Source organism: Pinus tabuliformis, chromosome 3_2 (genome assembly GCF_031772625.1).
Source record: "Pinus tabuliformis cultivar Carrire ecotype Pingquan chromosome 3_2, CPIR1, whole genome shotgun sequence".
Taxonomy (NCBI): Eukaryota; Viridiplantae; Streptophyta; class Pinopsida; order Pinales; family Pinaceae; genus Pinus; species Pinus tabuliformis.
Window position 1 is genome coordinate 794,410,616 of NC_142302.1, and position 15,037 is coordinate 794,425,652.

Sequence of the window (15,037 nt, forward strand, 5' to 3'; positions counted from 1 at the left end):
CATGCAAGGATAGTCATGAATTATGCAAGGAAAGTCATGATCATGCAAAGAGAAGACGTGGCACATCCAAGGATGTTGATTTGGGGTAGCATCGGATGTGCTCTAGCAATGCAAATTGGTGGAGAGGCTAAGGCGCATGAGATCTCTAATACCCAAAAAGGGTTTGGGCAGATTCTAAACAGTTTGGGAGATATTAAAATAATTAATATTTTTAATGGAGTCCTTAGGGAAAATAAAATATTAATGTGAATTAATATAAAACTATGTTAGAATGGTCCAAAAGTCATGGATTAAGCCAGATCTAATCTTAGACATTGATTAGGGACATAATCTCGGTCGTTGGTGTGTCAACGAGAAAAGTATAAGAGGAGACTTGAGGGTCACTTGGAGAACACACTAAGAGATCAAGATTTCAACTTTCTAGGGCTGGGTTTGTTGAGAAAGTTGAGAGAGTGATCAGAGTTGCAGCTGAGGGGCAGTGAATATAGAAGCAGAGTGGCAGAGATAGCATCGGAAGGATCAGCACAGTAGCCAGAGAGAGGGACGTAGAAGCAGCCAAGGGTTCACATAGAGCCAGCCAAGGTTGTTACAGGGAAAACTAGTGTCTATTCAGAACTGCTAGTCCCACTAAGACGGGTAGCTATCTTAGAAACAAACAAACTAAAGTCACTTGTGTTTTCCTTTATGAGAGATAGATGAGAAAGAAGCAGAGAGTACCAACCTCAGTCTTTCACTTGGCTCCTTGATTGCTTCCTTTCCCCTTTGACAGAATCTTGTTGCTCCTTCCTTACTTGTCGCTTCAGAGAGCACCTGTAAAGTCAAAGCAACATAATACCATCAAAGCATAGAGATCTATCACTGTAAACAACATAGGGTCAGATATATATTGACCATACAAATGCATATATCAACACAATATTCAGAGATATACAATAATATGGAGGAAAACTCAAATTGCTTTATTGATAGAAGTAGTAGAAGAGAGAATTACAACCACTTGGTCTGACCCAGCGCCATCCTCCCAGCATGAAAGCCCTCTTCACCTCATACAAAGCAAGATCACCCAATAATGTCTTCAAAGAGAAACCAACAACACTTCCTTGCAAATTAAAAAATTCCAGCCTTTGGATCTCTTAGATGAGGGATCCATATATAGATGTTTACAGGAGAGTGAGTCAGCTTCTGGGATTTTGATTAGTGTCATTTCACTAATAGTTCTTGGTTCCACTTGGAGATTTCAGATCTCTTACTCATCCCTGGGCAAATTCAGAGAGGCAAGTGTCAAATGAGAAGTTTCTAGAAGATTCTCTGGGTTTCCACCTAGCAAACGGCTTCTGCTATTTGTCTACTCTCACCCATCGCACCCTACAGAAGGGTTTTCCAATATGCATCGCACTTTTTGCATGTGGCAGGTAAGATGCATCGCACCCTTAGCACTGAGCAGTCTGTATGGTCTTGCTTTGACCAGTTCTAAGTAGTTTTTCATGGAGAACTTCTGGGAGATGATGTAATCAACTGACCTTGCTCTTTTAGGGTATGAAACAACACTTTTAGGGACTTAGAAGCCCTTGGTTTATGGACATGTATGATTGGGGTTGCAGCACCCAAATATGTCTATAACGTTTGCCCCCTAAAGCATGAGGTTGTAAATCCTTTTTGATGTCGAGTGAAATTCTTTATAATGAGGTTCCGAGGTTTTTCGAACTGGAAGGTGACCTGTAATAAGATACAATACAATACATTATCTTCATAATATTTTCATGATCTAGTTGAGGTGGGCATTCCCATGCTCAGCTTTGATAAATTCATTTTCATGTACATAGGACAGACAATTGTCTGTGCGCAGACTGATGATTCTGGTAGAGCCATCATCCCTTAGTTTGGATGATTATCTATGCAGCAATGATGTACATTTGATGTCTTTATTTTCCTGAATATATCGCAGCCCGGATGGATGAAACTAGATCCAGGGTCTTCAAAACTCGTTCAATCGTCGCCCGAAGTACAAGTTGATCCATGTGAAAAGATGTTCTGATGTCGAACATGGAAAGACATTTCCTGATTACCAACCTCTGATGTAAGTTGTTAACAGGCGCGAGAGGAATCACCGATGATGATGATGACCCTCAAGGCACTACAGTACAATTCACGTGGTGTGAATACATGAGTCGATGTTGAACACCACGCAAAATCTTTCGGTCGAAGGCCATTAATGTGAACCTGTCGCCGGAAGTGAGAAACTTGCCATTGAGGCATGCAAGCTTCAAAGTACTGAAAGGGTTGTTCCTAGGTTGGCTTCTTGGATAATGAGATGATGTCGACAAGAAGTGACCCGTTGTAGGAGGGAATTAATGAATCCCACATCTACGACACGGAACAGAGAAAATTATTTTGTAGAGGTGAAAACGATCTGATGATACAAGGTTCAGGGTGGCGGTCATGAAAGAATGAAGCGTGAAGGTATTGCAGTGGATGAGACACAAGCTGGGTAGGTGAATTCTCTGAGCGACTTCTCTTGAACATATCGACGACACTGAAATGGATTGGTAGCATTAACCCCAAAAGTGGATGGTACGGTGGACCAATTGTAATATGACCGGTGAACGAAATAACCCAACCCGACTCAATCATGGTGATGGAGTGAAAGTGTCATGTTCAAGAGCGACCCGCTACCAATAAAGTTTCTTCAAGTTTTCTTCCCAATTTTCCCCAGCCATTTCTGACCAGTACCTCTTTATTTTTTTCAAGCTTGAGGAGGATAACATATGCTTGTTCTATAATTTGCCCTTCGGGCAAACCCATCGCTATGTTTTAATGATCCTAGCGACAGTGAAACTCGCTCTTGTCTGAATGGACAAGTTTGTCATTATTGTTTTAACGAGTTTAACGACAAGGATAACTTGGTTCTTTTCAATTTTAGAGAGTCTGAGAAGAGACGGAAAGGAGACTCCAATATTCCTTTTTCGTAATATAATCCCTTAAGTCCGAAAAAGTATAAAACAATGCAAAAGGGATGACTTTTCGATATTTTTAACGAGCCGAACAAGACAAATGCTCGATCTTTTTGTGTAATAATCCCTCAGGTCCAAAAATATTAAAATCTAGAGGAGGGATGGCACTTCCAATCACTTTAACGAGCTGGAGAGGCCAATTGCTTGACAATCTTTTCATATTTTATGAGTCAGATGAAAAGAGCTTAAAGGAGACTCGTTTTTTGAGGAACGAGTGATGTTTTCGGATAGCAGCTGGTTCTAGGTAATGTTTGGAACTTTTCAATCACGACAGTGTAAAGAAGGTGGCTAATAGGATCACTCGTCGCAGTTGTTCCTCAAAAGGGGTAAAAAATCAAATGGAGGCGTATGATCGACTAAAAAAGAGTGGAGGTGATGGTAAGAACACGACCAAGGCTCAAAAGCTGATAATAATTCGATCACAATGGTTATTTACCGGAGGTGGGTTCATTTTTTAATGAGCTTAAACTCTGGTGGAACATATGCTCATTGCTAGGTTTATTTTTTAACGAGCTTGAACTTCGCGTAAAACTGCTCATGCCAGTCGTATAATAAGGATGTCTCATCGATAGGTTCATTTTTTAGGGAGCTTGCACCATTCAAAATTTTGCTCCGACTCCTTTTATTATGTAAGTGAGGAATGAACAATCCTAAGGGTTTAAAGGGTTAAGAACCTACAAACTAAGAAAACAAATGGTCGCTTTTCACTTTCACGCAAAAAGGTTTGCATGCCCCCAGGTATAGCGAAGTAGAGTTTCCTAGGTTACCCTTCAATTTGCAGACAAAACATTTGTTCTGTCGGGAAAGGCATACCTTCTAATAGAGGTATATTATTCCGGTCTAATCCCATTTTCCTAAATGGATGGGTGTGTCAAACTAGTCATATATCCTCCGCGGAAACCTACCCTATACCTGAAGTTTTTCTGCCAAAGCAGACCAGGGTGCATGCCCCCTGGGTTTCAGTCACCACCACCGAATCACTCGCGCTCATCAGGTGGATGGACTGGAGATTGATGAGACATTACTTGCGCAAAAAGACCTATTAGGGATGGCATTTAACTATTATCTATGTGCGAACCGAGGAATGAAAGCTGGTCTACGAGCTGGACCACTCTTCCTTCATGTGGAAAACACATCACTCAGAAGAGTGAGGAAACAATAGCTCCCATGCTATAAATGTAGTCGCGCCCAAGAAGTAGATTATAATCTAAAGGTCCTTGGACTACCATTACGTTCAAATAAACGGTTTTCCTTCTCAAAGTTATAGGCAAATTCGGAAGGATCCCTAATGGTCGACTGGTTCCTTTGTCGAAGCCTGTTAGATTTCGCATCTTAGGAAAAAGCGATGGCGAACCAGGCGCTTTCCAAGGAGTTGAGGAAAGGATGCTCACAGAAGCCCCTTCATCTATGATGGTGCCAACCATAACCATTCTGTAAGTTTGCACTATGATTTGGAACGGTACATTAGATGGTAGATGGGGTCTGCCTAGTAGATTCCAATCGAAGGAGACGACTAGGTTGCTTCGAGGTGGGACCAAATAAACGGCCGGATACATCTTTGACGAACTTCCTTCCTGCAGTAAAGGAATGGGTAGATTGCCCCCATGTTCATCGGAGTCTGTGCTTATGAAAAGAATTTGAACGGTGTCGTTCTCATTCTCTTTGGTGACTATATCATCTGAAGGTAAATCCTCTGAAGACAAGATGGGGTCGACTGTCGTCTCGACTTGTTGACTTTAGTCCGATGTTGACTCAGAGTGTTCATCTTCAATGATAGGCGCTTCGACCGACAAAAAAGGTGTGTCAGTCGGATTTTCAACTAGCAATGGACTCAGCAAGAGTTTCTTGTATCCAGGAGGAAGTCGCTACGGTGATGCAGGACGATTATCTAAGACTCTTTTGGTTTCGTCCAGGAAGGGACAATGGTGGAGGATACCAGTCCCTTAAGGTCCATGGGATGCAAGGACAATCTCGAGGATAGTGGTCCCCTTTGTAGATGACACATGGAGGTTTAGGTTTGGATGATGCAGTGTGTGGATTTTTGCTAGACGATGCACGGTTGCCCCTTTTCGCCTTTGGATCCTTCTTCTTCTTCTCCTTCCCTTTCTTCTTCTTCTCAGTTACTTGGTTTTTAGTTTTACTAGCTTCACCAAGCAAAGAGGAAGAAGGAGAGGGAGAAACAAATGAAGTAGAAGGTTGGGGGGTAACTCTAGTATCATCTAGTTTTTTCTTTGATTGCTTAAGAATCACAGTGCTTTGAATGACAGAGGTCGAGAAAAGCCATACTCGCAGGCCAATTGTCAATCCTAGGAGCGACAATGTGGCCATATGAGGTGCACCAACATCTCCCCAAGAGGAGAAAGGACTAGGATTTCCCCCAAGGGGAAATCCTTGGTTGGTGGACTCCATTTTATCAACCCAAGATCAATGAGGGAACAGTGACGTTATTCCGTTTAAAATAACTTTTAGACACTTTGACACAACTTGCTTTTTCACTTTTTAAGAGTTGAGAAAAAGCTAAAGATGACTCTAGTCGCCTTTGATTTTTAATGAGCCTGAAGTGACAAGTGCTCAGATGGACCTTTTCCTTTAAGGAGTCTGAAAAGGAATGAAAGAGACTACTCTGGAAATCTAGACAGAGGGATTACCAAACAAATCGCAAAACTGCAGAATACTTTTTACGGTACGGCAGTCAATCTTCCCGAATGTTGTGTTCAGTGCATTGCGATCGATAGGGCGGCAGACACAGCTTCCTAAGGATAAAGGATATAGCCTATTGTGGTCTCCCAATATATACTCGACGGTACGTGGGAGCACAAGTCTGTACTGGCACTTATCGTCTCAAAGAGGAGGAATCACCCAACCTACTATGAAAGCGACAGTTACCAGGCTTTACAATGCTGGAATACGTCTCTAGCCTAGACTTCTAGATGTTGTGCGTTAGGTTCCAAAGCATTTTTATGTTCATTGAATTTATTTTACAGTTTATCTTTCTCAAGAAGTTTTCCTTTAAGGTTCACCGCGTGATGTAGATATACAACTCCTAAAAATGCAATCTAAGATGATAAACAATCATTTACTCTTCTTTTTTGCAATGAAAATCCTAGCTACTAAGGAAAGAGAAGCAAAATCCTTTCAACATAGAGCAGAGAGCACACACTAGATGCACTGTCCTAAATCAAAATCAACAAGCAGTCTAAATGCAAATGCACATGTATGTATTTGTTTTCCGCTTTCTTAATGTGTGAATGACAAAAAGTATGCTAAATACAAATCTGAATTATCTCTTCTTTCAAAGCGACAGTACTAACGATTTTCTTTTCAAAAAAACGACAGGAAGTCAAGACGACACTTTACGATTTTGAATTGGAAACTGCTTTCGACACTTGTGTTATCACTCAGGTTGTTCCCCAAGCTCCTCAAAGGGAATACGGCCGAGGTAACCACAGACCAATCTTTTGGATGCAGATTCTAGCCAATCTACAGCCAGAGAGGGCTCTCTCTTTATAATTTAGCTTTGTTTTGTTGTATGTTAGGCTAGTTATGAAGTGCAGGTATTTGTTTGATTTTTGGATGGTGTCATTCAATAGAACAGGGGTGAAAATATGAAAAGTTCAGACCATTGGGTTAATGGAGTCAATGAAAATAAATGTCTGGGTATGGTTTCTTTGGCAAAAGAAGGAACTACAGAGCAGGATAACTACTCATGGAACAACTTTCAGGCTGAAATCAGGTGAAATGGAGTCAAGGAATGAAAGGAAATTAAGAATCTTTCATTATGGTGACAGAGGGAAGGCGTATGAATATTACCAGGGAGCAATTAAGAATTCCTTGATTATATCTAAAGTGTAAAAACTAGGGAGACAGGAGCAGTCAAGAGTTCCTGCCTATGCTAGCCTTGAAGAAAACATAAAAAATGACAGGAATTGAGCACAGAGTACAGCTAAGTAAATTCTGAGCTATTCTTTTTTCCTGTAATTTAAGATTATGATATGTAAATGATATATAAAACATTTAAACACTAAACAAGAGTTAAAAAGACTTATTGTTCCATGAGATAATTCAAGAATTCTGCAACATGTACTTTTGCCATCAATTCCATAACTAGAGAGTTCATCAGCAAAGCATTCCAACAATCTTTATTTCAGAAGGGTTCTCAAATTTACAGCGCAGTTCCAGAATGATGTTCACCAACCCCTAATACATCTCTTGGGGGGGTATTTATACAAAAAGAGTTACAAAATATCTCATAGAGAAAATATCAAGCAATAACTTCATCCATCTACTTTTACAAGGAAAATAAATGCTATTATGAATGCAGAAGTTATTGCTGCTGTGCTGGCCACTTTAATTGATCAGATATGTTTGACTTTCATGCCCAGTGAGTCGGCTGACAGTCTTTCCTTTATTGCGTTCCTAAGTTGTTGTCCCAGCTCTTTCATCTGTGCGTGATCCTGCTTTAATGAGCTACAGCTCTAGCTTGATTTCCCCCTGCTGTTGTTATCATCTTTATGGTATGTGCCACGTGTTTTGACATTTGATTAAATGCAGATGACAAAGGAAAATTAAAACTACATTGGTAAAACCTGCAACATGCAATTCCACCATTGGTCTGTTGGCAATTGGTGTCTTTGCAGGTTGATTAATGTTTCATCAGCTTCAGTATACCTGTAGAAGTTGGGCTGCTCGACTGCAAAAAGATGTCTTATTTCATGTTCGATATAGAACAGATTTTCCAATTTGTCATATAAGCTCTGTCCAGAAGGGGGTGTTGTGTCTTGTGGAGTGCTTGATGATGCTGTGATTTGATTTGCAGCAAATGTGTTTACCCTATGAGCATATTGTTCATGTGTCAACAGCCTCTGATTGCTGGTTAACAAACTGGGTAGACCCTTTTGCTACAAGACTGTAAACTTCTCTGAAAATGCATTTATTTCCATCTGCATTTCTTGGCACTTCCTTTCCAGATTCTGTATAAAATTCCTCATGGTCAGCACCTTTTTCACTATCAAAATGGTGCATGTTCTGTCCCTAATATTCAGAGCTACTAGTTGTTCCTTGGTGTGAGTGTTCAAGAATTGAATTAATCTATTGGCCTGTTCAGGCATATTCCCCAATGATGCTCTGGCCTTTTGAATCTCTACTCGGGCTATTTCTATCAGACCAATTTGCTCATGGATTGTTTGAATTGATTTCCATTGATCAGTGATAGATTTTCAAATGTGAGTCCACAAAATTGTTTTGATTTTTGATAGAGGTTTATGAAGAGTAAGGTCTTTCTCCAAAGATTTTATCTTGTTTCCCAAGGCCTTTACCTCTCTGGTTTTCTCTGCCACAACTATTTTAGGTTTATCATAGCTTACTTCTAACTTGGCCAGTTTTTCTTTGGCTTCCTTAAGCTCTGTCATTTGGCGTTTTAGCTCTCTTACTGACTTCATCAACTCTTCCATGCTCATCCTGGTATCTGTTACTATTGTTGTTGCTGCTAAAGTATCTGCAGCTGATGTACCTGTTGTCGATGCTGGGATAGTGGAAGGGACTGCTGTTGCAGCTATGGGAGGGGCAGTGGTAACTGTTGGAGCTGTTTTAGATGGCTGGGAGGTCGACTCTCCCTGCTTTGCTTGCAATGCTTTCTCCAATTCCTGCTCAGTCTCAACTAGTCTTTGATTCATTTTCATTAATAATTCCATCATGTCCTCTTCTCCTTTCTTTTGCACAACCTCATTGGTTTGAGGATGCATTGTAATTGGCAGCTTCAATTGTTTCTTGAGTGCAGCTATGTCATCCTCCTTTTTCTTCATCAAAGCCTTTATTCCTTGGGCATTCTTGGGATCATGTCCTAGCTCTATAATAATTTCTTCCAAGGTCTTGATTCTGTTATCCTTGGCTAAAGATGAAGCTTTTTCCAAATCCAACTGAGCAGATGTGTTATTTAGTGAATTTTGCAAGTTATGGGCTAACATTGCCTTGTATGCCAACGTGGAATAAACCATTTCCCCTGTTTGCTTGTGCAACTCTATTTGATCCATAAGGTGGATGTCTTTAGAAAGGACTTCCAGGTTTGTTCTTATGTAATCAGCAGCTGACTATGGCTGCTGCACTTTAGACTTAAAGTGGCTCAAGAGCATCTTTCCTTCCTTATCATCATAAGCAGACATGAACCTTTGTTGTTTGGTGGGAGTCATCTTGAGAAACCGATCATATAGCTGCAGTCTTACTGGCTCAATCTATGCCTTGATATCTGTGAATGTTCTTTTAATATCTGAACCTTACTTGCTTTGTGGCCTTGTGAAGGAAATTTCCACATTTTGTTGTTTTTTGAATTGCTTCCCATGCGAGCTGGTGGAAGTTTCAACCACTGGAGATGTATGTGGGCTGGCTGCCCTCTCACTTCTTGGACTTTCTATGATTTCTTCAACAAATTCCTCTTCAGGTAGAGGATCTACTCTTTTCCTTTTTGCCCCTGGTTGCTCTGGTGGTCCACTTACTGGTGTAGCCTCTTCTCAGTCCCCTTTTCTGCCCTTTTCCTCATTGAGAGGAGTTTGTAATGCTGGGATTTCTGGTGCCCTGGTATGAACAGTAGGAATTATCCCTTGACCTTGTTCTTTTGATGATGCTGGCTGATCTGCCATTGTATGCTGCTCTGAATCTAGTACCTCTTTACCCTTTGATGACCTTGCAGTTGGTGTAGTGCTCTCTAGGGCTGGTTGCTGTGAAGTTGCAGCTGATGATGTGCCTTCTCCGGTCTACTGTGGTATTTTGAATGACACATGTCCAAAAGAGTCCAGGTCAAGAGTTTTTTCGAGATTTTTCATTTCTCGTTCCATCTTTTCTTCCTCAGTTATCTATTCTACCAATGTGCCCTCTACCCACTCATCTTGATTGGAAAATTGTTCTATTTCAGGGATCTTGCAATGTTCATAGGTTGACAACATATATTTTATTTTTCTTTCGGTGATAAAGCCATTTAGGTCATAGGGTACCCACCAAAAGCTTCTTTTTAATCTGAGTTTTTCGCCCAATATCTTATCAGCATCTTGCCATCCTTCTTTTTTGTTCATGAAGTAGGGGCATAATTGGTCTCTCAATTTCAGTTGAGCTTTTTTCTTGGTACTATGAAAATGAGTCAAATCTGAATTGATAAATTGCCTGTAATATTCCAAGGCAAATAGTCTCATTGGCACATACTTTGGCAGCTTGTAGGGGCACAGCTGACAGTCGTATATCTGGATCTCAGTGTGATTCTCGTAAAAGTACCAGGCACCTATTTTGTAGCTTTTGGAGAGCTGTAGAATTTTCTACATATCATTAGATAGTCTCGGAGGAGGAGCCCTCGTCAGTAGGCAAGAGGCTGGATATATGAACAGGTCAATGAACTCACAATATGTATAAGGGGAGTTATGGACTTCATGGAATACTGAGGTCCAGAAAATTACAGACCTTTGCTCTCCCTTGAGATCCAGTTTTTTGAGAGGAATTTGAAAACTATCTGGCTGGTAATACAGAAGCAGATGGTAGATATAGGATGAGTACTTGAAGACTCCCTCCTTGTCTAGATTTAAGAGCTGGTCATGGATCTTGCTGGCAATAAATTTAGCATAGTTGTATTTGGCAGCAGGGGGCTGCCCTGGAGTGAATATGGACAATAAAACTAACACAGTCTCATCAACAAATTCAGCTGTCTTGAATGCCAAAATACAAGATATCATATCAACAAGTAATCTACCCACTTCATTGAACCATGCATAGCGAAAAGGAGGTGGCTCAGTGTGCTGGCAGTCTGGTTTCATAAATGTTTGAGCAATGCGAACTACCTCTGAACTGGGCAATTTGGGACCTTCATCAAGCAAGAATTTCATAGAAAGAGGAGCCAGAGGCTGAGTTGGTTTGAGGTTTAGCATTTGATTTATGGAGTCAAGGGTTATGTGGAAGAGAATAGTTCCAGATGGAGTTTTGACTGCCCTTTGGGTTGGCTCATAGTTGTTACAACAAAGGTGAATTATGTCAGGGAAGACATTAACAGAAGGGAGGTAGTACATGGGTAAATTTGATTCCCATATCCCATAGAAATCATTTTTGTTTAGATAACTGTTCCTGAGCTCACAAAATGCTTGTAGATGGTTTTTGTCCCCAACTAAGTCTTGGACTTGAAAATCCCGATCGGCTAAAGGCAGCGATTCCAATTCCCTGTGGGGTGCATTGAGAGGAGTAACATTCAAGGCTGCTGGAGCTTCCATAGCTCAATCTTCTGTGATTTTTCAATTTAAAAATTTGGGTATATGCGGCAACAGCAGGTAAACTAACAGTTTTTGGGGCTTTTTGCGGGATTTGCAGGCCGAAATGAGCTTGAACTTTAGCTAAATGGTGAATTTGCAGAGGGAGACTAATTCTGAGGAATTTCTCAGAAAAGATGGGCAGAACAATGGTTAAAATGTGCAATTTTCAAGGGTAGCATGGTTTTTGATTGAAATTTGAGTTCACAGGGCAATTTTTGCAGAGAAATTAAAGAAAACGGGGTTCGGGAATGAAATGTAGGTAAATACCTGCTATATCTGGCAGTTTGTGTGATTTTCAGGTGTCTGGCCGAGCTTGGAGACTGGTTTGCAGGTTGGAATTAGCTGGGTGGTGGACTGTGCAGCAAAACAACTATTTTGGTCGAAAATCGCATGCACAGGTTGCACAGCGCAAATAAACAAAAATGAGCGAAAATGACCCTTTTATGCCTTTTTTACAAAATTTTGAGTTTGGCGGGTTTTGGCACTCTTTGGTCGGGTGATGTCAACATGATGTCATCTTTGTCCGGTAGCGGGGGTACGAAAGATGACTTGGCAATGATGTGGCGGACATGGCGGATGATGCAGAGGTGCGGTGGCGGGTGACGTGGTCGTGACATCAGCATGACGTGGTGATGACATCATAGGGGTACGGGGGTGGTAAGCAGTATTCCCTGCACCGCCTTTGGGCCAAGGTGGTATTGGAGCGGGGGGGGCTCCGGTCACACTGGGAGCCTAACACGTGTCCTCTGTATGGCGGCAATACCGCCCATCCCCCAGACGTTATTGTTCGCTGATCGGGGGGGTCCGATATCCATATGGGTCGTCCGATCTGGGGGATCAGATCCAATGGCTGGCGGCATATAAAACAGGTGGAAGGTTATGCCACGGGACCCACGCGTATATTTAACGTTTTGAAAGGTTTTTGCAGGTTTTTATCAATGTATTTCAACTTTGGGTTTTGGGCGGGTTGGTTATTTAATTAACCAAACGTTAATTAAATCCCAGGGTTATGCGCGCAAAGTGTTAATATATGGTTCCGGGTGAACCAAGATTTCCCATAAAAAATTACCATATGGCTATAATAAGCCTGGGGCAAGATATTTAAATTTTTTGGGTTTTTTATGTATTTTTACATAGTAGGGGAGGGGAGATAGTCTATAGGAACTATATAATAGAATTAGTATGTTAATATGAGAATGTGGTAGGGATTTTAGCACTAAGTGCAATGTTTTGAGATGCTTAGGCCAAATAGAAAAAAGTATTTTTACACAAGAAATGTGGCTTTCTTGGTCTTAGTAAACACAAATTTTCACTTAGTACTTTTCATGAAATGAACTGAAATTAGGAACAATGACTAGATCCCAATGTCCTTGAGGGGATGTTAGTAAATGTTCTTGGAGAAATGAGAGGGGAAATTAGTCATGCTTCCACTATTCTGTAGCCACCTTGCCATGGTAGTTGTGATACCCATGAGATAGATCATATTCAAAAGGACAAACTGCTCATAAACTTGTTTCTGCAACCTCAAACTGCCTACCCAACCTACTAAATCCTAACATTTTTTCTTCCTTTTCCAGGGTGCACTTGAACTAGCAAACCCTAATTCTCTTCTTTTCTTTTAGCTGCCCTCCTATCTAAATCTACCCTTATATCTTCCAAGGGCTCAGATTTAGCTGTTGAGCTCCTTTGCTTCTCTACCTAGCTAATTACCTGCCCAAATTGAACAGTTTGGATAGGTTTCATTCTCTATTCTAAGACAGGAAATTTAAAAAATGGACAAGCCCAGATTAAACTGTTGATACATCCATCAAGTGTGACAGAAGTCACCGATTACAAAATTTTGAACTTCTTTGCAAGAAATAGGATAGCAGTGGCATTTTGACCAACCCACTCACTTGGTCTTTTCCTTAGGGTTCATTTTCTTTTTCCTTGACCAATACATTCTTCTTGCCCTTTGATTTTTCTTTTAGGGCATACCCTCTTTTCATTTTTTCATTTTTTGATTTTCTTTGAAAATATGGAACCTTGGCAGCATGGAAAGGATGACATATTTGGCATTTTAACAGTTAATCATGAAATATGACACCCATTGGTATAGGAACCTAACAGTGGCTCCACTTGGGGATGGCTTTTCCTTGTGAAAAGCCAAGAACAGCAGGTTAGATTGCCTTATATTCAACTCCTGTTGCATTCTGAAATTTCTGTTTTTCTGTAAATAACTGAACTGTATCTCTGTAACATATATGTATTCTGATAAGCTGATTGAAAACAAATTGCATCTCTATTTTTTGATAGTCTGTCTGAATGTTTGCCGACACATTTACAACTCCCAAGTCTCTTTCTTCGATTCTTCTGATGAACTAGAAATCTAATACCAAAAGGTAACACAGTTCCTTGCCTTTCTCTCAAAATTTGCTGCACCTTATTCCCTATCTTATTGCTGTACTAAACTGCAAAAAATAGACACTATTATGTACAAATTACAGTGCTGACATCTTAACATAGTGGATCAAAATAATGTTTAAGCATTCGACCATTGACAGGCCCATCTTCAGCTTCTGTAGCATCCAGGCTTCTCAAAAAATAGGTGTTGTTTCCTTGTATAGCCTGAATGATAAAAGGTCCTCTCCATAGGAAATCAAATTTTCCATGTTTACCTTTATCTTCTCTCCTGGAATCCCACTTTAAAACTTTGTCTCCTATGAAAAAGTCTTATGCCTTTGTCCTCTTGTCAATTATCTTCTTCAATTTTTCTTGTAGAATTTGAGTTCTCTGATACACTTCTTCTCTAGTCTGCTGTAAGTGAATTGTTTGATTGATTCTCCTCTGAATGTCATTGGGTTCTGCCTATATTTCTTGCAGCAATTTAATCACAGGGATTCCCAAGGATGAAGGGAACAGCGCCTCCATACCATAAACCAACTGATAAGGACTTGTTCCAATGGATCTTTTGGTAGTCAATTTGTCTGCCCATAGTGCATTGATAAGCTTTTTATGCCAGTTCTTCTTGTTCTCTGCCAACACTTTCTTTATGATGTTGATCAAGATTTTATTGGATGATTCAGCTAGACTATTACCTTGAGGGTAATAGGCTATGGAATGGCCTAGGGTAATGTAGTATTTGTGGCAAAAACTGATCATTCTTTTGGATTTAAAGGCAGCAGTGTTTTCAGTTATTATCTTTTCCAGACAGCCAAATCTAGATAGGATATTGGTTTCTAGGAATTGCATGATGATTGAGTCATTGGCTTGCTTACAAGGTGTTGGAGAGGCAAATCCCCTCTACGGATAGAGGCGATCCCTACTAGCCCAAAATGGGTCTAGCAACAATCAGTCAATGCTACTATGCAAGTTCCTAATTGCAATTAAAAGGTAGGCAAAGAACACCTACTTGGATTCCAGCGCTGTCGTTTGATGAAGAGATGCCGCCTTCGCTCCTTCGCTCTGGCCGGTCACGATCCTCCGCGATCTCCGCGAATAGACACCTGCACACACGAAGAGGAAACAAACACAAGCGTGAAATCTAATAAAAGAAACCATACATCAGTCAGAAAGGATGTAATTCACATTTAACCATTGCATAGACAAATGAAAATGGAACAATAATAGTAGTCATCTATTATTAATCAAGCAGAGAAGAGTACAACCAAATGTTCTGACATCGGTATCCTTCTCAGGAGGGGCCAGTCAACAAGTGTCTCAAGCATTCACCTTTGGAAATGATTCTCCCAAGACAAGAAACTCTCTCTC